Source organism: Pristis pectinata, chromosome 3 (assembly GCF_009764475.1).
Source record: "Pristis pectinata isolate sPriPec2 chromosome 3, sPriPec2.1.pri, whole genome shotgun sequence".
NCBI classification, from domain to species: domain Eukaryota; kingdom Metazoa; phylum Chordata; class Chondrichthyes; order Rhinopristiformes; family Pristidae; genus Pristis; species Pristis pectinata.
In genome coordinates, this window is record NC_067407.1 from 89,911,924 (window position 1) to 89,936,943 (window position 25,020).

Sequence of the window (25,020 nt, forward strand, 5' to 3'; positions counted from 1 at the left end):
ATTGCTGACAAGGCCAGCATTTATTGCCTAAGCCTAATTGCCCTTGAGGAGTTGGTGGTGAGCCGTCTTCTTGAACTGCTGTAACCTTTCTGGTGAAGTAGAGCCTAGAGGGAGTGCCACTCTGTCAGAGGTACCATCTTACTGGTGAAATGTTAAACTGATGGTTTGTCTACTCTCTGAAGTGGAGACAATTTCACAATATAAACCCGTAACAATAAAGGAATGGTGATGTATTTCAAAGTCAGGATACTGTGTGACTCAGAGAGGAACCTGCAGGTCCCCATGTAGCTGCTACCCTTGTCCTTGTTGGTATATGACACGATGTCAGAGAGCCTTGGTGAGTAGTTGCAGTGTTTATTGTAGATTTTATACACTGCAGTGACAGCTAATAAGTAGAAGGAATGAATGCTTGGGTTAACAGATAGAGTGCCAGTCAAGCAGGTGTTGAGCTTCTTGAATATTGTTGTAGATGCACTCATTCAGGTAAGTGGATGAGTGTCCTCCTGACATTTGCCTTGTTAATAGTGGAAAGGTTTCATCGGTGAACAACACCACCTTTGACCTTATGTTGGATGATAGATCAACAATGAAGATTTCAAGATGTTGGGTATAGGACATGACCCCGTGGAAGGCCAGCAGCAATGTGCTTGGGTTAGTACGTTTGAGCTCCAATAAGCTTAACCATCTGCCTTTGTGTGAAGTATGTCTCCAACCATTGGTGTGCTTTCCCCTTGACATCAGTTTTACTAGGTCACATTGATGCCACACTTATTCAAAAGCTGCCTTGATGTCAAGGGCAATCATTCTCAGCTCAGCTCCAGAATTGAGCTCTCTGGTCCCTGTTTGGACAAAGTATGTGATCTCTAGCTGAGTAATCCTGGTGAAAACCAAACTGCACATCAGTGAGAATTTATTGGAGAGTGAGTGCCATTTGAAAGCACTATGAATGATGGCTTCTATTTGGATAGTTTATGATTGAAAGTAGACTAGACATTAATTAACTGGTTTGGATTTTTCTTGCTTTTTGTGAACAGGGCATACTTGGACAATTTCTACATTTGTAGTTAGATTCCAGCGTAACAACTCTCTGGGAACAGCTTAGCTAGAGAAATGACTTGCCGTGGAACAGGAGTCTTCAGTACTACAGTCAGGATGTAGTCTGGTTTCATAATCTCTGCTGATTTCAGTGTTGTCAGCTGTTTCTTGATAGCACATGCAGTGGATCAAATTGATTGAAGACTGGTTTCTGTGAGGAATGTGGCATAAGCTGTGTCTTCATATCTGTTGATCTGAAAACCTTTCTTACTTGCTGAGATGTGATGTGAATAAGATCATCTCAGCATTTTTAATATATTTAGTATTGAAAGACTGTATGTCTGACGTGTTTTGCTTTAGTTTGGGAAAGCTGAAGTGATTGTCTTCAGTTCTCATCACAAACTCTGTTTCCGAGCTATTAATTCCATTGCTCCTTCTGGAAACAGTCTTGCACTGTATCCTTTGTGATATATTTGCCCCCTAAGTACGCTTCAGCCCACATACCTGTGGGATGACTGTTCATTTATGTCCACCTTCCAAACATTGCCTGATTTTGCTTCTACCTCGGCTGAGCTGCTGCTGAAACTCTCATTCTCCAGATTTGGCACTTCAGCCAGCACCCTCGCTCAACTCTCCATAAACCTGAGGCCATCCAAAATTCTGATGCCTTTCTCTCAATTAATGCCAAATCCTTTTTGTTAATGACATCTCTGCTTACAAGCCTACTTTGGCTCCCTGTAAAGCATCACCATAGCTTTTAATGATGGGTTGGATATAATGGCATGTGGGAAGACTTGTTGAGCACATTCATAGACCATTTAGGCTGAATGACTAATTTTCATAGTGTTAAATTCATGCAATTCTATGTAAGGCTATTAATCAATCTGACTTACAATAAATCTGATATATTAGCCAATTGTATTCATAAACATTCTAGACCAGGCATGTACATATTCTGATTACTGTGGAAGTCCGGGGACAATATTTCTTGTGAGACAATAAAAGAAAACAAGTTGAAGGAATGCTGGATCTTTTTCCATTTATTCAGTCATTTGTTTGAAACTCAGCAAATCCTTTGAAAGACAGAAGCAATGAGCATATTCATTTGGTTTTCATCTTGTGGCTCCAATAGGTCTAACTGGATTCCATAAATTCGCAACCCCCATCATGGGGAATGTGGCCTGGTGATAGCATTACCAAGTTGTGGTGTGTATCACAGTGCTATCACTGAGCTGCTCAGAATATTACTCTGAGAATTAGAATGGCCCTAGGGTACTAAAACTGATTATGATTTTTTTTGGCTTGGCAAGAGGAGCAGACAGTGTGAATTGAAGGATAGTGATATGTCCTTGCCACAGATGGGATTCGATTGGGAAAAAGTTAGTTTTCATTCATTTAAAGGACACCTACTCAATATGAATTTGCTCTTCATTGACTCAAATTGAATAGAAAGAATTTTTCTTTGGTCTTTTGGGGAATACTTGATCAGTGGTTCTGTTCTTTTGAGTGATGGGGAGCTTTTCCAGCTCTAGATGGAGAGGGTAAGTACAGAGGGGGCACAGTAGCATAATACATTACTCTACTCATAATCAGAAGCTAGGTGTAATGATCGTGAGGACTGAGTTCAGATTCCACAATGGCAAAAGGCATTTAAATTTACTTCTTAATTCAATGTCTTGAATGAAAAGTGCTGGTAATGGCACCTATAAAACTACAGAATTGTTATAAAAACCCATTTGGTTCGCTAATGCCCTTTCATTGGCCAGATCTGAGGAACGTGAAAAATGGTTCTCTGTTTGCTTCTGAGCAACTCCTGAAGCAGTTCTGTGCATTAGTGTATGATTGAACTCTATTATAGTAGGAATTGGGACAACATCGTGGGCCGAAGGGCCTGTACTGTGCAGTATTGTTCTATGTTCTATAAGTTGGAATAACAACAACTTTCATGTTCTACTGTATAAACAGGCAAGGACACAATGGCAAACAATGACAAAATAGCCTCCTACTGCATTGCAAATTTTTCATAATTCTTATAAAATGACTCTAGCTCTAAAACAATGTGGTTGATTATTAAGATTGGCATAACATATCCCCCAGTTCAAAGGCAACTATAGATGGGCAATAAATGCTGCCCTGGGCCAGGGATGTCAATATTTAGTGACTGAATAAAATTATTACATTTAAATATTTTTGTATTCATCAAAATAGGGGAGTATGTCACTGTAACAAATGTAATCTTGCTCACAATTAGCTTTTAACACAAGGCACCATTTGGTGTCTCAGATAGATGTAAAAGAACCAATGGCACTATTCTGAAGAAGAGCAGAGGAATTATCCTTGCCCTCTTATTCCTCAGTCAGGTGCTGTGGGCAAATTGGATGTTATGTGTTCTGCTTTACAGCAGGAAACCGACTGCACTTCAAAATTATTTTATTGGCTTGAAATCACCTTGGATTGACCTTTGGGCAAGTCCTTCTTTTCAAACACATTTGGCTCCAGTTAGATTATGCTGCAAACAATATTTTTTTATTTGTTCTGCTTCTGAACAATTAGGATAGCTATACTTGCCCTACCATTTATAATAAAAGAAATGCTCTAAATATGATGAGATATCACAATCTTGCTAAGAGTTTTCACTCAGAATATTTTTCTGTTGGTTGAGATAGTGGAAAGTGATTGTTTAGATGTAAAGCAGGTCTTAAAGATCTAAACCATGTGTTTCAGATATAATCAGGAGTTCTGAAAACTCTTTGATCAGCTCTTACTGAGTTCTTCAGAGGTGTGTTGTTGATGCATAGATATCCATTCTGCTACACTGATAGATAATGTCTTATTAACTGTTAATTTCCAGAACTGTGAGACTATTTATGTTTGCCATATTTCCTTAGGCAAATTCTATTAAGCATTTTATCAAAAATTTCAGTCAGATGCAAAGGATACAATCCCAACCCTGCTCTGGATTATAGAGAAAACAATAATTTGTACATGTTATTGTATCCTATTTATAACTGTCTGGGAGAAATGCCTTTTCTTTATCTTCTTCCAATGTATTATTGAGAATGATTTTTCATATTTTGAGTAGCTGTGATCAACAACCTTCCTTTTAATCATCCTCCTTTGGCAGCTTAGACTAAACAGAAAATCAGAATCTGATTTATTATCACTGACTTATATGTTGTGAAATTTGTTGTTTTGCAGCAGCAGTACAGTGCAAAGACATAAAATTACTATAAATTACAAAATAAATTTTAAATTGTACACTAAAGGCATAACGAGGTAGTGTTCATGTACTGTTCAGAAATCTGATGACAGAGGGGAAGAAGCTGTTCCTAAATCACTGAGTGTGTGTCTCCAGGTTCCTGTACCTCCTCCCCAATGGTAGTAACAAGAAGGTGGTGGTGTTGATACATTCAACAGTTGCTGAGACTACAGACTATCAAAGTGTTCACTGCACCAACATATCTGATGGTCAGCTCCCAAAAGGGATTAACCTCTCTTTGGGTTGGTGGCTTGGCTTGACCAATCACACAACACCTCCAGGACACTGATGAGCCTATCTTCCAAAGTCATGGGAATGCCCTCAGAGAGGGCAAAAAGTTTGCAACTCTGGCTTGTTACAGCTGAATTTGGGTTTCAGATGATGAGGGCCATGAAAGAGGGTGGCTGCAGACCTTTGACCTGATCGCAGAGGCGCTGCTCCATTGTGATGTGACTCTTTGAAGTTTATTGCAGCATTGTCTCACCTGAGATCTGTGGGAATAATAACACCTTGTATTTAGATAGCTCATTCGGAAGAGTGAAAATATCTCAAGAGGCTCCACAGGAGCATTAACAAACAAACATACAAAGAAAATTTTATGACGAGAAACCAAATGCTTAATCAAAGAATAAGTTTATCTTAAATCAGAGAGACAGAGAAGTTTGCAAAGGGAAATCCAGAACTTTGGATGCATGCAACTGAAGGTATGGAAACATTGTTTATCCTGCTCTATTCAAGTCCGTTCTACAGCACTCAAACCAAATGAGTAATTGTGAATTCAATACTCTTATCATTCACATCATGGCAGAATTGCCCTGAATGATGTTTGCCAATTCTAATTTATATAAATGTGACTTTCCCAAAATGAGTGCCTCAGACTGCCAAAACAATAACAATGAAAAATCATGTTCCTGGAGATGTGGGACAAGTACCGACACATGTGCACAAAGCAATTTATGCTGTTACTTGAGTATTTGTATTAACAACTCCAGTTAAAAGTAAGGTTTACCATGCATGGATCACTTAACAAGCTAATTGCAATTAGTGATCACCAAGATGGCAGATGTGATGTTTTCTAATCAACTCAGCTGAAGTTAGTTGTCAGCTGTAATTAAGACTGATCTCTTGAACACTTCTCAATTCTGATGCATCAGGCACATTAATAAAAATCTGACAAGTCATCTGGACAGAATATTGAAGAACTTTGAACTATTTTGTAATTAGACATGTTCAAGCTATCATCCCCCACAAGTTCTGTTCACCCCCTTTCACTGTGGTCACTTGCCCTGCACTGGTTCCCACAGGAGCAACAACTTTGATGTTAAAATTCCCAACCTTATTTTCAAAGTCTTCCATTTGTTCACCAGAACTGTTTTAATAACCTATGCAATTACTCACAATCTGACAATGCCATATGCTATCCACCTTACTCTAATTCTGGCTTCTTGCTCGGGCTCAATTTCTACCTTTCCACCATTAGCTGTTGGCCATTTCTCATACTGGATTTACCCCCTAAATTTCTCCATTTCTGAACCTCACCTCTTTTCAACCTATCAATTCTTATGGTCGTCTGTTCTATTATTACATGGCTTGGTGTCACATTTTGCTTGATGAGCTCTTATTGAAATGCCTTGGTATGTATAACTATAAAGTTGCCATATGATTATACTTTCACTAGTCTGTCTGAGTGTCATAAATGAGATTATGTGTAGCTAATTTAAAAAAAACATGAGGCATTACCATGTTAAAAATTTCTTTTGGTAATAGTGAAGGGATTAAAAAATGGTTTTGTTTTTGGTAACAGTTGACAACTGCATATATAAATGCAGAGTAATGCTGCTGTAAATATGCAAGGTAATTTATAGAGTTTGCCTAATTTGCAAAAAAAGAGTTCAAAAAGCTACTCATTTTTTATTATTCAGGTTCTTACATGCTGGTCACTTACATTCTTATGGTAGCTGACTTTGTTACCTGAGGTTGAGTTTCTGATCACTTTAGAGACTTCAGCAGAAATAATTAGTCCAATGCTAATTATTGCTTCATGGGTTTGGGGGTGGACATTAGTTTGGGGTTTGGGGAGGGGGGAGTGGCTGGATTGCAGCAAAAATGAAATGTTTGAATGAAACCAAGAACCGAGCTGTTCCATTGGGTGAGCATAAAAGATCCAAAAGCACAATCCTAAAGAAGAGTAGCAGAGTTATCTCTTGCACCAATATCAGTAGGTGTCCCACAATCAGCCAACTGAAATGGATCTCATTCTTATCATCACACAGTTATTTTGTAGGATCTTGCCTTATGCAAGATTAGTCATGACCTTTGTACGCAGTATCAGCACTTCAAAAAAAACTTCATTTGTTGCAAAGTTTTTAGTATGTCTTCAGACTGTGAAAGATGCTGTATTAGTGCACGTCTCTTTTTCCTTTCTAAATTTAAGTGGTTTGCAATTTACCATACTTGGAGAGAATCATCTTCTGAGGCAATCCATTGGGAACAAGGATGACTTGCTTCCACTCCAGTTCAGTGGGTTCTAACTCCAGAACCTCAGTGGTCGAGCTGCAGAATGCAAATGATGTTTGTGTTTGTTCATGCTTGGAGGCCATGCTCTAAGACTTCATCAACTTGTTCACTGAAGCTTATGAGAGGATGGGCCTTACACAGAACATCTACCAAACTGCCCCTGCTGCACCACACTGCCCTCTGACAATAAAGAACCTGGAAAATGTGGACCACTTTCCATGAACTTGGTGAAGGCAGACATTACTGGTATGTTTAACCACTGCCTTCAATGCATCAGCACAGCCTTCGAGAGGGAATAGGAATGAGGTGCAAGAAAGGACCTGTTTTCTCAGAAGTGTTCAAGAGTTAATGAGATTAAAATCTATAAGAGGGGAAAAACCTGATGCATAGGAAAATTTGGTGCAGATAATGGGAGAAATCTGAAAATCAAAAAAGCTGCAGTTGCTGGAAATCTGAAATAAAAACAGAAAATGCTGGAAACATTCAGCATCAGGCAGTATCTGTGAAAAGAGAAACAGTTAATATTGCAGGTGCAAGATTTTTTGTCGGAACCTTTTTGGAGTTGAAGGAGATGGACAGGAGAAATCTGCTGTTCTTTAAATTGTGGTATTTTATCTTCAGTATATATCTTAGCATTTGAAGATGGGAGGGAGAGGGAGATTATAGTTTTACATTAGTATAAGGCACTCCTAACAACACAACATAATTCAGCCTGGATTTTGCTCCCAGCCTTGGAGTTGGCATTGAAGAATCTGTGGCTTCCGGATTCAAGACTCGAAGATGGTACCAACTGACCCAAACCAATTTACCTGTTAGGGAATATATCAGTTAAGAAACAAACTTGATCCATGTGTGTTAGGGCAAGAAACCCACGGAGGCGTTACCTTCCATTCTTTGCAAAGAGAAGATTGAATAAATTTTGTAATATTCTGCCATTGTTCAGCCCTGTTGGATATCAATGTTGGAAAACCAAATAAAAGTAATAGAAAAATATTTTGGAAGATTTCGGAATTCAGACTAATACACCAAGTAAGAGAAATAGAATTGGGTATGATCAGTGCAATTTGCATACAGTAATCATTTAACTATCTGATAATGAGCTGGAAAACTTACAGAGCAATTCAGTGATTTCAAAAATTTTGAAGAATATGAAGTGCTGATTGATTTTAATTTCATTTTCTTGGCAATAACTTATATGAAGTTTTTCCTGATGAATTACCACAACTGAATAGTGGAAATCTTTCAGATGCAACTCATTGTCCATTTTTACCACTTGAAGTTGATTCTCCTGTTGCATTAGATATTTTGCCAGTTACCAGTTGTAATTTGGGAGAATCTCCTATACAAATTTCACAGCTTGTCATTTATACGATATCAATTGAAACTTCAGAGAGAATTTGCATGGAAGTTCATTCTCAAGTGAAAAGGCCGACTACTTTGCCTTGTCATCTCCATGGTTTTATCCATAGCTCAATGATATTCCCTCATCCTTCAGCCAGAAGGCTGTAAGTTCAGGTGCCATGCTGGAAACTGGAGCACAAACTTCGAGGCTGACACTTGATCAAAAGACTGAGAGTAGAATCATACAGCATGGAAACAGTCCCTTTGGCCCAACTGGTCCATGCCGATCACATCTAGTGTTTTCCTCCCTGCTGGTCCCAGTTGCCCGCATTCGGCCTATAACCCTCCAAGCCCCTCTGCTCCATGTACCTATCCAAATACCTCTTAAATATTGCAATTGTACCCACCTCAACCACTTCCTCTAGCAGCTCATTCCAGGTACTCACTACCCTCTGTGTAAAAAAGTAACCTCTCAAGTCTCTTTTCAATCTCTCCCCTCTTGTATCTGTGCCCTCTAGTTTTGGACTCCCCAGCCCTGGGGAAAAGACTATGACCGTCCACCTTATCTATATTCCTCGTGATTTTATAAACTTCGATGAGGTCATCCCTCATTCTCCTATGCTTCAAGGAATAAAGATCCTGCGTGGCCAACCTCTCCCTGTAACTCAGGCCTTCCAGTCCAGGCAGCATCCTCGTAAATCTCTTCTGCACCTGCTCTAGCTTGACAATGTCTTTCCTATAATAGGGTGACCAAAAGTGTACATAATATTCAAGTGCGGCCTCACCAGTGACCTGAATAACTGCAACATAATGTCCCTACTCCGAAACTTGATGCCCTGACTGATGAAGGCCAGCGTGCTAAACGCCTTCTTCACCATCCTGTCTACTTGCGCGGCCGCTTTCAACAAATTGTGCACTTGTACTTCCAGTTCCCTCTGTTCCACAACACTCGCCAGTGCCCTGACTGCATAGGTCCTACTCTGGTTTGAATGTCATAATGCATCACCCCACACTTGTCCAAGTTGAAAACCATTTACTGTACCGTACAGTTGGAGGTGCATTCGTTCAGATAGAATGTCGAGGCAAAGGCTTATCTTGCTTCTTAGATGGATGCAAATGATCTTCTCAGATGGATGCAAAAGATTTCATGACATTGTTTCAAAAAGAGTGTGTGAGTTCTTGTAATGACTTGAGCTAATATCCCTTAATCAACGTTACTGAAATGTTTAATCTGGTCAGCATTGCTTTGCTTTTTCTGGAAACTTGCTGTGCAGAAAATTGAATGCTGTGTGTAGTGTCTGTAGGTTTCTTTATGTTGCTGTCATTAGCAAATAAGTGGAGTTTCAAAGGAACATTCTTTAATGAAAGCAATAATGCTGAACTAAATTGCAGTAGCTGGGTACAACAATGTATCAAGGGTTGTACCATTGATTCAGATCACTTCATAAATGTATGCTGTATATACACTGCGCAATGTTTCCTACAGTAACAAGATCTTAAAAATCCTTTATTGGTTGTAAATCCATTGGTGATGTCCCAAGGTTAGGAAGGTTCTGCATAGAAAGAATTTTGTTTTGATCCTCATAAGGTAAGATAAGATATCTTTATTAGTCACATGTACATCAAAACACACAGTGAAATGCATCGTTGCGTAGAGTGTTCTGGGGACAGCCCGCAAGTGTCACCACACTTCCAGCGCCAACATAGCATGCCCACAACTTCCTAACCCCTATGTCTTTGGAATGTGGGAGGAAACCAGAGCACCCGGAGGAAACCCACGCAGACACACGGGGAGAACGTACAAACTCCTTACAGACAGCGGCCGGAATTGAACCTGGGTTGCTGGCGTTGCAATAGCGTTATGCTAACCACTACACTACCATGAAAAGATCTCAAATTCCAATCTCTAATATTTGTAAGTTGATGTATACATTAAGATAGTAGCAAGTTAATAGATGCTTCTACTGATTAACTTGATACATGTATCAAAGGTGAAGGAACATTGTCTGATGCCCACAGTGATCTACTGTTTGTTTCTAATGCACCTACTTGCATCATATACTAATCATGGTTGACTGAGTGATGCTTTAACATTAAGCAAGGTGAAATGTTCAGCCTTTTACTCTATCTGCAACCATTTCACGTATTGCACAGAAGAAGCCAGTATTGACATGTACAGAATATAATCTTTAAGATTTGGACGACCCGCTGGTCAAGGGACCAGTATTCTTTTTCTGCTGACCATGATCACTTTTATAAGCACTGTGTAAAACAGCAATTGTGCTGCACTTTTGTTTTGCTCACAGGCTAGGAGTAGGTATGTGACTGCAAAATGAATAAAATTATAAATCTGAATACTCTTGAAATCTCTTGTAATCTTGTGACATTCTTGCAGTCCTTCTGGTGAAGGTACTTGCAGATTTCTGTTGGGTTCCAGGATTTAGACCCAATGACAACAATCTTAGAAGTCAAGTTGCTGCCTATGAGGGGGCCTGCAGGCAGTGATGTTACCAGGTGCCTGCTGCCCTCGTCCTCCGTAAGGATAGAAGTGCTGTTAGAATAACCCATGTAAGTAATTGTGATGCATTTTCTACCACAATTAGCACTGTACAGTAGAATTTGAGGGAATGTTTAGGATGGTGGGCAGTGTGTCACTTCGCAGGCTACTTTATTCTGAATAGTGTTGAGCTTCTCTGGACTTAATCACTTCTCCACTGCAATCATGCTTTCAGCTGCCAAGATTCTACCCCTGGAATTGCTCACCACCTCTCCTTCCTGCTTTTCCATGCTCCTTAAAGCCTACCATTTCGTCGTCGTGATCAGCAACAAACTACAGATGCTGTAAGTCTGAAATGAAGACATAAAATGCTGGAAAACATTCAACAGATCAGGCAGCGGCTGCAGAGATAGAAACAGAGTTGATGTTTCAGGACAATGACCTTTCAGATTGATGACCACTTCTGATGAAAAGTTATTGACCTGTAACTTTAACCCTGTTTCTCTCCCTTCAAATGCTGTCTGACCTGTTGAGTTTTATTTTTCTTAGTGTCTCGGTACCTTCTGTGTCTTGGTGTCAAATTTCATTTGATAATCCTTCAGTGAAGTGCCCAGGGGCATCTGCATTATTAACGACTATGTAAATAAGAACTCTGGTTGTTTTCATACTACTATCTCCAATTTTTTTGTCCTTTTTCTAAACATCTGAATTTATCATCACTTACCCATGATGAGCATTTTCTCTGCATAAACTTGACAGTGTGAATCCCTTGATGCTTTCTCAAATTGATAAGAAGCAGGTTCATCCAGAAAAGGAGCATCTCCATTTTGGCAGTGACTGGATTTCCTCAAACACTTGTTTCCCAAAGTAACCCTTTCAAATGCAGTCGATCACGTTACATTGGATATTATGCACAGAAACCGGCTACTGTTCCCAGCCTGTCCATGCCAACTTAATCATTCCACCCTTTTTGTGATTAAAAACCCCACTCAACCTGCATTCTAACCTTCCTTATACAAATCTATCAACATAAACTACCGTTCCCTTCTCCCTCTTGCTTGCACAGCCCCCTTTTAAATGCATCTATACTATTTGCTTCAACCACTTCCTGTGTTAGCAAGTTCTACATTCACATCACTCACAGGACAATGAAATTTCTATGTTTCTCTTGAAATTTCTTTTGGATTTCTTGGTTGATTATCTTTGACAGAGTCTTCATTTTCCTTTCGGTTATAGCGAACATCTCTTTTTTTTGCCCTATTACCACCCACACTTGTACTCTCCTGGCCTTTTCACCTCCATCATGCCTCTAAACAGTGCATTCTATGCATGAATGAGATTGGGAAGTAGTCTGCGTAAGTATTTTGAAAGCTATATATGATATTCTTAAGGAAAGGTGAAGGAAAAGGTAAATTCTGCATATTTGACATTGATTGCTGGTATGGAGTTTTATCAACTGGGACAATGAAGTAATTTTCCAGCAAGGCCTTTGTGGGTGTGTCCTCATTTCTTCTTTGTTAAAACCAGAGTATCCAAGCCTTCTTTATAGGTCCAAACGTGGCACAGTAATTTTACTCTGATTATTAAGAAATGCACAATTTTTGTTGGAGCATCTGTGATAGATATCTCATGAGCAAAGTTTACTGATACTGATGGGTGTACTCCTGACCTTTGGCCTCCTGACGCATACATCTTTGCCCAGTAACACTGCCTTTAAAAATAACATTTTAATGCTTCTTTTGATTTTCTTTTGGTTTTGCTTGTAGAATTGGTCAAGGAGATTAATCTATTCCTGGTGACTTCAGAGCAAGTGTTAAGGATTGGCATGCTACTGTGGGCAAACCCTTTCTTTCCTTGAATTATACTGGCAGGCCAGTCAGCACAAATATTGGATTGGTAGAGAATAATTATTTTAAAATGTGACAAGGCTTTAACGGGCATTGACCTTGGAGCCAACAACCAGGAGAGTTTGTGCTTTAAAAGGTGAGGGCCATCTTTGCCTCTGCAACAAGCAGATCTTATTTTGTTAGAAAAACAGTAAGTTGTGTCGTTTTTGCTTTGAATATTGAAAAGTGTGGATTGCTTATTCAGTTTACTTTCATTATATAAGACCACTAGTTAGGTAGACACCTGTCTCATATAATCCTGGAGAGAAAGGTCATTTGATATACTCGAAAAAAGATAAAAAAGCACATTTCCATCCCTGGATTTTGCTGTCTTTGCCTAGACATTGAGCTGAAATGGTCCATAATTGGTAGAATGAGCAGGTATGGTGATGTGGACATGGGAATATTGTAGTGTAATCAGTTTATTCATATTTTGTTTTTTATTGTATTCCTCAAATGTTTTTTTATTGGTAGCAAATCGAGGTGGTGGTGTGAGGAGTTCAATCAAGCTAATAACTACCTTAATGCCAAGTAATAGGTTAGACTTGGGAGCTTTCAATTTTCTTGTTATCAGAACTTGGAACAAGTCCATAGAGGAAATCAAGTAATGTACTATTATTGAGCCTAAGTAAACACTAGAGTGAATGACACTGTAATCAGTAAGGAGTGAGAAAAAGGATTGGCGCAGTCATACCTGGTATTTTCAGAGTTTAGAGGTAATAATGTAAAACAAAAAATAATTTTTATTATGGTTTTTATCTCTCAAAACTTGTAAATTCAGAATGATTTCTAACCCCACCAACCTCTCTTCTCAAATCTCTTTGGGAGAAAAATAATCTCCCTTTAAAACACTGCAATTCAATTCTCCCGAAACTTAATAATGGAAAGTGCCACCTGCTTTTCTAACCATCCCCAAAGTTAGTTTTGAGTGGGGAAATAGATGGATAATGCATATGGATACTCCAGTAAACCAGTATGGGATTGGTTAATTAAAGCAGAAGCAGAGGTTCTGTTGAGGAAATTTGCTCTTTTGGTAATATTGTGTTTTCTTTTCTACATAGTTGTAAATTTGGATTTTTATTTCTCAAACATTGTAACATGGTCCTTAAGCCAGGATCTCTTCAATTAAATAATTAGCGCCTCATTGCTGTTTTGCAATTGTATGTAAAGGAAAATGCTTTAAACAGATGGTTTTTGAATGAATGAAAGAATGAAGAAATGGAAGTTGCATTTGGTGATAATAAAGATGTTGAGATTGGAAAAATGAGTAGGGTATCTTTTTGTAATAGAATGGTCTCCCACAGGCTGAGATAGGTTGACTTGGAAGGAGATGGGTTGCAAAGGACGAACAGTAACTATATACAAGAAAGACAGAGACTTAGATTTATATGGCATCTTTCAGATCTCAGGCTGTCTGAAATCATTTTACAGCTAATGAATTACGTGTCTGAATTGTAGCAACTGTCGAAGTGTAAGACATGGAACTCATTTTCTACAAAGCAAGCTCACAGTGATTGATCCAACAAATCTGATGACTGCAGCTTATTTGAATGACCAGTGCCATGACTTTTTGTGCCTCTCTCCAGATTGTTTTTCACCATCCAGTTGCAGAATCACAGAATGGGTAAAGCATGGAAGGATCCCAACTCAATGCAAAGTCAATCTAGCTGATGCCACTCACCATTGTCCTGCAATTTTTTTTTCCTTTGGGAGATGAATCCATCTGTCTTTTAAATGTTGCTTTTAAGTTACCTCAAGTGTTACCCATCAATCAATGGGAATGATTTCTTTCAATATATTCTATCCATTCCTTTCATGATTTTAAATACCTTCAACGGATCCCCTCACAAAGTCTGTTCCATGGGGAACAGTCTGAGCTTCTCTAGTCTATCCACATGGCTAAAGTTCCCATTCCCAAAGTAATTTCAATAATTCTCTTCTGTACCCTCTCTGAAGCTTTCACTTTCCTTAAGTATGGCATTCATAACTGGGGACAATGCTTCACCTATGGCTGAACCAGTGTTCTATTAGGTCCTTTGTGACTTCCTTGTTCTTGTACTCAATGCCTCTTATTATGAATTACAGACCCTTTATGCTTTTTAAACCACTTTCTCAATTCACTCTTCTGTTTTTAATGACTATGTACATATGCCACCCAGTTGTCTCTGTTCTTGTACCCCATTTAGAATTGTACCTCAGAGTTTATATAGCCTCTTCCAATAATTCTTCACATTTTTGGCATTAAATTTCATCTGTTGAATTGTACCAGCCTGTCTACAGCTCCTTGATGCCTTCTACTATGTGCCTCACAGTTCACTGCACCTGCAGTTTTTGTGTCATCCGCAGATCTGGAAATTGTACTCTCTGCATGCAGATCATTAATATGTTAAGAAAAGCAGTTGTCCTCAAACTGATTGTTGGAGAACACCATTATACATGTCCTCCTGACAGAGAAAAATAACCTTTCAATCCTCTGTTCCCTGTCACCTAGTCAGTTTTCTCTCCAAGCTATTACAGCTCTGCTTATTCCACTGATTTTGATGATGATGATCTTAATTGTATGAATGGCATACTGTTGAAAGCAAACCTTTCTCAGTGGTTCACAGAAACTGTGTAAGCAGATATTAGGACTGGTGACCAAAAACTGGTGTCAAATTGCTGCGTTGTAAATAGTTTTGTATAGCCAGAGAGAGGATTGAAAGGTATTTGGAGGTCATTTCAGAGCTTTGGCTCAAGGATGTCACCTCGGAGCTTTGGCTCAAGGACAACACCATGGTGGTGAATCAAAAGGTCTGCAAGGGACCAGAATTAGATTAGAGCCAAGACTTTGGTGGGTTATTGGGCTAGTGGAAATCACGGCATCAGGGAAGGTCAGGATGACCTTGGGTGGATTTGGAAAGGAGGTTGAGATCATGTCTAGATTGTCCCTGGCTCATCATTATGGAACGCATGAGGCCTAAACAGAATCAAATCTTGTGTTACAGTGTCATGAACCATCATTGAGCATGATGAAGTAATTCTCAGGTGCATCATGTAGCTGCACCTCCACTGGATCTGTGATCCTGGAGGTTTGTATTCTTATATACAATTTGTCTTGTGCATTTTCATTTGACCGTACTACTGTACAGTGACAATGGTGACCCATACACAGCTGGTCTGGACAGCATGCTGTGCATTAATGAACGTTCCTGCAACTTGAGGACAGCACCAATTAATCACCGAGGTGCCAATTAAAACGGCCATTAGAAGTCAGTTTGGGTTTTCATCATTTGTACACAGGTACTACTTTGAAAGGGTGTACATCTATATTTGTCCAGGAAGAAGTGAGAAAGATTGCTGCATCGTAAAGATAGAGCATCAAGTCTTTCTGATGCAAAATCTCACTCGTTTTCTAACTCAAAAGCAGTCAGCACTGAGACTGCCAGACGTGACTCAGCGGAGAACAGTCTCACCTCTGAGTTACAAGGTCATGTATTCAAATCCCTTTGAGTACATAATCTAGATTGACACTCCAATGCAGAACTATAATTGGACATGTCACCTTTTGACTGAGATGTCAAACCTGGGCCCTCCAAGGTGGTCATAAAACTTCCCTTGGCAAATTTTAAAAGAAGAGCCGGGGTGTTTTCTCAGGTGTCTTGTGCAATTTTTATTCCTCAATGAATGTCCCAAAGACAGATAGTCTGGTCAATATCAAGCTGCTGCTTTTGAAAGCTTGCTGTGTGCAAATTGGTTGTCACACTTACTGCATTATGACACTTAAAAACAAATTCATTGACTTCAGAGCATTTTGGGGCATCTTGGGGTCATGGAAGACACTATGAAAATTGATTTTTTTAAATGAAAATGATTTTCATAAAGTACTGTAAGTCCTCTTGTTATTTAGCAAGTAGAATTACGTTGAGTATTCCTAAATTATCTTCAACTATCCTGAGACGGTTGCAGGAATTTTGAGTATAGGGGAAAAAAACACAGATGAATTTTAAAATGGAATAGAGGCACACCTGATTAGCAACAAACAGTGATGATACAGTATTCGTAATGTAACATGACATCCCAAGGCACATCACAGAGCAGTCAAACACAATGTGACACCGAGCCACATCAGAAGGTATAAAGGCAAATGAGCAATAGCTTGGTTGAGGAGGTAGATTGTGAAGGAGCATATTAAAGGAGACATAATTTTGAGAGTTTATGGCCTAAATCTACAAATGTAGGAATGTTGAAGTAAGGGTTGGCTACATATCCCTTGAGGCTTTTCCACCATTTAATGTGATCATGCCTGATGTGTGACCCAACCCCTTTTGTCTTTTTCCCAGGGTGAAAGTAAATTAAATTTTTTATGTATATGGTCACATCACTAAGGTTGTCCCATTATTGCATTGAAGGCAGAGCAGGCTCAAAGAGTCATATTTATGACATTTCTGTATTTGCTGATTTAACCCATTGTCAATTTAACCGATTTGGGCTGGAATGGTGTACTGGAAAGAAACGCATCAGTCACTTTCTTAAAGGTATCCCTTACTGGCCTGTACTGGTTTACTTTCATCTCTGCTGTTTCTCCTCATCCTTTAATACCTCAGATTAAAGAATAATCTACAGATTTCAAATGTAAAATATGACCTTGCATCAATTACTATTTATGGTAGGGCATGCTTCACTTCCACTACTCACTACACGTAAAAGTGTTTTCTAAATCATCTCCTGAAAAATCCAACTCTAATTTTTATTCTATTCCTTATTGTCCTCGACCTGGTAGTTTCTCTCCACCCACTCAATCAGTTCCCCTTAATATCTTGAAAACTTCAGTCAAAATTTCCCGTTTCTTCCAATAACCAGGGAATGTAACCGTAGTTTGTGATCTATCCCCACAATTTAACCCTTGGAGTCTAGGAATTATCCTGCTGTATAATAATGTGAGAAAACAAAGCAGGATTAGGCTACATATGGCTTTTTGAGCCTGCTCCACCGTTCAATAATATCATGTTTAATAATATCATGGCTGCTCTGATCTTAGCCTCTACTCCACCAACTTCCCATTATCCTTGACTCTTCCATAGACCAAAAATCTGTCTGTCTCAGCTTTAAATATATTCAGTGACTCTGCCTTCATAGCTCTCCAGGTTAGAGAATTCCAAATTTTTGCAGCCCTCTGAAAAATGAAATTCCTTCTTATTTCCATTTAAAATAGTGGACTCCATTATTATGAAATCATGACCTGTCATTCCAAAACTTGCAGTGAACTATCTCCAAGACAGATAGAAATTCTGGGCCACTACATTTCGTAAAGTGCATGCCCTGAAATGTTTGCAATAGTCCAGATATGATTGAAAGAAGAGATTGCTTAACTCTAACCAGGGTGGCATATAGATGGTTGAAAACCAAACTAGCACTGGTAGAGCAGTGACTGTGAGAAAATTTGGAGAGTTGTAAGGTTAGATGAGATATCAGAGAAAGGGATAGATCACTCATAGTGTATGAAGTTAATGGAGGAAGAAACATTGAAGGATTAGATCAGTTGCATTGCTTTGATTTCAGCACCTCCTTACCCTTGCACTTATTCATTGCTGCCTGATCTAGTAGCACGAATAAACAGCTTCTCAACAATTGGCATTGGTATTGGTTTGTTATACCAAGGTACAGTGAAAAGCTTTGTTTTGTGTGCCATCCAGACAGATCATGCCATACATAATTGCATAGAGGTAGTAAAAAGAAAACTAAATGCAGAACAAAGTAGTGCCATTATAGAGAAAGTGCAGCGCAGGTAGACAAATAAAGGAGATCAAGCATTTGAGTTCATCTTTTATGAGGTGTCCTTTCAAAAGCTGCCCTTGAGTCTGTTGGTTCATGCTCTCAGGCTTTTGTATCTTCTGCCTGGAAGGAGAGGGGAGAAGAAAGAATGACTGGGTTGGGAGATGTCCTTGATTATGTTAGCTGCTTTCCTGAGGCAGCGTGAAGTCCAGGCGGAGTCAATAGAGGGGGTGCTGGTTTGCATGATGGACTTGCATACATCAACAACTCTCTGCAATTTAGAAACATAGAAAAACTACAGCACAATTCAGGCCTTTCAGCCCACAAAGCTGTGCTGAACAAATTTCTTTCAGTCTTGGGCAAAGCAGTTGCCATACCTATTGTGATGCATCCAGATAGGATGATTTTTATGTTGTGTCTATAAAAATTGATAAGAGTTATTGGGGGCATGCCAAATTTCCTTAGCCTTCTAAGGAAGTAGAGGTGTTGGTGTGCTTTCTTGATCATACTGTCCACGTGACTGGACTAGGACAAATTATTTACACCTTAGAACTTGAAGCTCTCAACCATCTCCACCTCAGCACCTTTGATACAGACAGGTGTATGTACTCCACCCCGTTTCCTGAAGTAAATGACGAGCTTTTTCATTTTGCTGACATTGAGGGAAAGGTTGTCTTGACACCATGCCACTAGACTCTCTGTCTCCTTCCTGTACTTGATCTCATCATTATTTGAGATCCAGCCCATTATGGTAGTGTCATCTGCAAACTTGTAAATGGAGTTAGAATGGAATTTGGCCATGCAATCATGAGTGTACAGGGAGTACAGTAAGGGGCTGAGCACACAGCCTTGCAGGGTACTGGCGTTGAGGGTAATCATGGAAGAGGTATTGTTGCCTATCTTCACTGATTGCGATCTGTTGGTCAGGAAGCCAAGGATCCAGTTACAGAGGGGTATGCAGAGTCCTAGGTCAAGGAGTTTGAACATGTAGCCACTGGGATTAACTGAGCATCATTGAAATAGCTTATGCATCCACGTGTTAGATGCTACGGCACATGGCAGTCTATATAACTGGTCCTTCAAGAATCAAGCCAATTGTTTATAGAATTACAAGAATACCAAATTAAACATTAGACAATTGTAGGGTATTACTTGAAGTCAAATATCCTTTTCCATGGTGTTTTATGCAATATGCAAAATGATTAACACACAGAACGCTGGAGGGACATGGGTTAGGCAGCATCAATGGAGGGAAGTGGACAGTCAACATTTCAGGTCAAAACCCTTCAGCTGGACTAAGGGGATCCAGATGAAGGGGCTTGACCAGAAATGTCAACTGTCCACTTCCCTCCAGAGATGCTGCCTGACCTGATGAGTTCCACTGGTGCTTTGTCTGTTGCTCTAGATTCCAGCATTTGCAGAGTCCTGTGTCTGCAAAATAATTAGTGTGGCTTGCTGCAAAACAGTTATATTAATGAGATGACAACAATAATTGTATAATTATTTAGGTCACCTCAAAGCAACTTGCAGCATTTAACAATCTTTCAAATGTTGTAACTATTATTTAATGGCCAGTTTCAGGTGCTGGTTTCTCACAGCAAGGTTGCACAAAACCATCAAAGAGATAAATGACTCAAGGATTTGTTTCAGGAGTGTTGTTTGAAGGATAACTGCTGGCCAGGAAAGTCAGTGAAGGAGTCTGATCTTTTTCATGTTATGTTATGAGACGTTTTATGCCCAGTTGAATGGTGGCCTTGGCCTCCGTTTAACGCCATAACCAAGAGACAGAATGATTGTATGAATAAGTGAATCCATAAACAGACCTGCAAATCGTCAGAAGCAAGCTGGAGGGAGCAGGATCCTTTACTGTTGACAAGAACGCCAGACTGGTGAACTCGAGTAGTACACAAGGTAATGTGGATGCAGTTATTCACATTTTGGAGCTGGGGGAAGCTTGCAAAGTGAGCAAACCTTGCATTCTCATATCCCACATAATGAGACGTACCAATAACTAACTTTAAAGACAGTGAATAAATCCTTTAAGAAACACAAGTGACATTGCTGCTTTGCCTGTATGCGGCTTGTTGCTGGGTGAGTCTATCAAGTCAGACACTGTGGCAGATCATTATCAAGAAGGAGTGTGCTAGGCCTAGGACAATTTGAATACTGTTGTTATGAATGTTCTACTGCATGCATTAAACAGCCCAGGTTAGCGCAATCCAATGTGGTGAATAATGTAGTTCTGTGGTATAATGAAGGTACCAGTTCCACCCACAGATTTAGCTGTTTCACTGCCTTGAAAATTGGGTGTGACACCATCGGCACCGTAATCCTTGGGGAAAAACTGAGCCTTTATGATATTTATATAATTCATTAAGCCTATGTGATATTTACATAATCCATTAAACCAAAGCAATGGGAATAGGTAACTGAAAATGAAATTCATAACATGTTTAGTCTCCCATTGCATGGACTAAACCTGATGGGCTAATCTATACTTGTGGATAAAACACAAGCCAATTTATGCTCAGTCTTCTAAATCACAATTTTATATGGCCTTTATCATCTGGAGTCTTCATCTCCTCGAAGGCTTCTTTGTTATAAAATTTCTTTTTACGAGAAAGCATTTTTTTTGCCTTCGGCTTCGGAAATGTTATAGTGCAGATGCAGGTTTGGTATGTGCTGCAACTTATGTGCTATGGTAGCCACTTGCAAAAGATTGTGCCAAACCACAGTTTAGGTAAATTGTTTTTCTTAAACAGCATACTGTAAATTCTGCAGTTTATGTGCCTTTAAGATAAATGTTGCATGTGTTAAATCTGATCAATGTCAGTCAGAGAAACCAGAGCTATATTAAGTTCTTGCTGACTTTAAGATGAGGCCAAGTTAATGGCGGCACTGGAACTAGTTGTCAGCTCCTTGCAACATAGGGGCTTAGCCATTTAGACTAAAATATTAGAAGGGGGTGGGGGAGGTGGGAAATAGTCAAGTTCAAAATGGTTAATTTTTTGAACTGATCCTTACTTGGCTAGCTCCTGACTTCTGTGAAGCAAGGACCTTGTTCCTTTAGCACATCTTGGGTAGAGATCAGTGATTCAAAATTAACACCAAAGGAGCAAGGCAATGGATTGCTTTCCCCAGCCATTGGGTCAGCTATGACTTACTGTAGGGTGCGCTCTCACTGCAGGGTGCACTCTCACTGCTGAGGCAGAAGGTTTTGATTTCGATTGAGCACCAAATTTAGGCTGACACCTAAGGGAGTACGGAGGGAGTGTTGCGTTGCCAGAGTCACTGGATATGATAATAAACCAAGGCCCTGTTTGCCGCTAAGGTGGACATGAAAGACTCCATGGCAAAATTTGAAAAAAACTAAGAATGGGGTCTGTTCTTTTTTGTGATCTGTCCGGTGTTAATCACTCAGTCACTAAATTATCGTTTTTTTGTGGGAGCATGCAATGGATATGTTGGATACCTCGTTTCTGAAGATTCTTGCATTGAGGCAAAATATTTCATTGCCTGTACACCATTTTGGATATCCTGAAGTCCTGAAAAGCACCATGTAAATTCAAGTTTTTGTTATGTCTTGAGATATTCCTTTTGCATTCCCCCTTTCCCCTCCCCCTCCTCCATGCTGCCTGCTGTCACGAAAAGGAATAGGTTCAGCTTACAAACTCATGATGCTCAATTGACTGGAAGTGTGCTTAAGTGGCGCCTCTCAAATCACCCAACCATAGCAGAAAGAGCCTCTCTCTCCCTTCCCCCAGGACCTCCACGCATGAGTATTGAGATTGTTAAGAGGTGAACATAAGTGGTGTGGGAAAGGACTCTCTCACCACACCTGTTCTCTGCTCCCCGGGTAGGGTGAGAGTACAAATGCAATTTGATCCTTTCATTTACCCCCGGATCTATTTGGCAATACTTCATCGTTATCACCAACATTGCTTGTGCTTTTCAGGTAATTTGATTTGGGCTAATCAACATTTGTCAGAAAGAATAGAGGCACAATCTTAAGATTGTATTTTTTTTGCAGTTTGAACTGTGGCAATAAGAGAAAATGTTTAATGGAATATTTTGATGGGTAATAATTAATAAACAGTTTGTAGACCACATGTCAAAAAGAATCAATATTCTGTTTAATACACAGGCCTTTGCCACACAACTAATTGAATCTGTATTATGTAAGTTGTTAGGTTTCCTTTCAACCTTTAACCTGAATGCAACATGCAATTATGTGCAGCATGCTGTGAATTTGCAGCCTTTCAGTCCTTGGATCAGACCAAAGTGTGGAATATTAAAATAATTACTGCAGTTTCATGAGTTGAAATGGCAGTTATTATTTCTGCAAAATATTATTGTAAATCACAAATAATATGCTACATTCCAGAAGTCAATATAAAAAGTAGTTTGAAGCCTTGAAATGGATTGGATCCTTTTCTTGCCTATTTAAATTTATTGATGTTATAATATTGCAAAACAAGTACCAATTTAGTCGTGATTGAGTCATAACAACCAATTTGATTTCTGTTCGTACTTCGGTGTCATATTTTAGTGAGGTCTACAAAGGAATGTTCAGCTTCTCACCCACCACTCATTACATTCCCCACTTCCCCCACACGCTATCCTTAAATCCTGATTCATCCTCAATATTAGCAATAAAGGTTTGTTGTTTTAGTTAGGTTCCAGGAATGATCGTTTATCTCTGGAGTTTAACTGATGGTGAAAAGAATTACTTGTATCAGTTTGGTGTAGTGGTGTTTGACATGGAGCAGTACACCAATATCTGTCAGGCTTTTGCAGGTGACAGAGACACTGTCAAGATAATAAGCTATCAAATTGTTGCTGTCTCAGAAAAGAAACAGCAGACTAAAATCCCCGAACCAAACTTGGGGCAAAGATCGTATCAGCAGGTGAGATGTACGGTTTTACTGGCCTGTAAAGACAATTCTACTCAGAAGGTACTTGTGGACTGATGGGATTCATGAAGCAGTTATAACTTGTTTTTTTTAAAGCATGAGCACAATCATTCTTTTGAGAAAGGAACAAAGGGTGTCATTTAACCCCTGGCTTGGTAACAGATGGCTGCTTAATGCAAGCAATTAAAATTACATTGTCTGCAGGCAGAAATATTTGTCCCTTAACAGCACAATCATCATTATAAATGTGCAGATTTATGGCTATAAAATCTTGGATGGTTTGAAAAAGATTAATTTCAGTAAATGTGGGTGTTTTCCATTCTTGAATTACAAAATAGATCTTCTGGTTGAATTGCAATACATTTCAACAGGGACTCAAGTGTGGTTGAAAGTAATTAAATAAAATTTGGTATCTATCAGTCATTTAGTTTGCATTTCCAATGCTCTCTTGATTCCAAGGTATTGACTGTCAACTATATAAATACACCAGACAGACTAATGTTTGCAGTCTATGACGTTTATGTTTATCCAGTATATCTCTATTATTTTTAACTAACTCTACAATCATAAATTAATTTCAAAATTAATTTGCTAATTCACTCAACTATACTTTCTTCACCTTGAATATTGTAGGTTCAAATCCCACTTCAGACAGTTTAACATACAAATCTCAATCGATGTTCAGGTGCATTTTTGAAGAACTGCTGCGCTCTCAGGGCTGAATGTTTTAAATGAACTTTTAAGCTGGGACCCGATTTCCACTCAAATGGTTGAATGAAACGTTGGTGCTGTTTTGAAGCAATGCAGTGGAGTTATCTCCTAGTGTCCTGGTTAATAGTTATTTCTTAATCAATATCATTGAATTGGATTATCTGTTCTTTAACACATTGCAGTGTGTGCAAGTTTGCTGTGCACAATACGAAGGGCACATCATGAGCTGTGGAGCAGTACTTTGGGATCTCATTGGGTTATGGACAGTGCTATATAAATGTGTTTTTCTTTGTTTTTATGTGCCTTTCTTTCTGTCTGTGTCTCCTTCTGTCATTCTCCGGTCTTTTGGAATGACACATCTCATGACCAGGTTGTTTAAGTGACTGTCTGAGATACATATTCTCCATTACTTGCTCTGGCTCTATCCATCTCTGCTACACATCCACAAATGGTAACCTAATCAAGATCAACTCTTTCATAACTTTAAAAGTAAGATCACTACATCAAAAATTCTAATACAAATACCATCAAGTAAAACAAGTACATTTTAATTGATCTTTATATGAAGTGTGATCCTATTCAATGTTTCTCTTGTAGCTTTTATCTCTTGAAGTTCACTGACAGCTTTTATTTTGATTGCTACTTTTTAAAAAAGTTTTTTATAGTGGTATTTTGTACCTCCTGAGATAGTTAAGCTTCCTGAAGTATTATTTTTATGGACATTTAAATGCAGATTTAAATTTAAAACATGTTCTTTCTGGGAAGCCTAGTAGCTACCAATCAGGATTAATGAACTTTGAAGCCATTGAATAATTTGTATGGTTTAAATTAGGGCTTGCATGCATGTTTGAGAAGGTTACATTATTTAGAAAGGTACTAGTGAGCCATAGTATTAAAGCTAAGAGTTTCTTGTTTCCAGTTTGAATTAGATTTATCAATTCTACCATTTAAGCTTGTGTTTCTCTGCTGAAATAATCAGTTTCCTCCTCTGTTTACTTTTTTCCATTATTGTTTAATAATTATCAAAAGGTAAGAAAGAGGTACTGTGCTTTGGAATAATCAGGCCCTATTCTTCTCCTATAAATTATTGAAATACAAGGGAGCTTTAGT

General features: G+C 39.0%; 1 protein-coding gene across 1 annotated transcript in view; it reads left to right on the plus strand.

Moving 5' to 3' along the window:
* LOC127567988 (ADP-ribose glycohydrolase MACROD2-like) overlaps window positions 1-25,020 on the plus strand; it is an 874,651-nt gene that overhangs the window by 378,656 nt on the left and 470,975 nt on the right. The gene's annotated exons all lie outside the window — the stretch shown is intronic.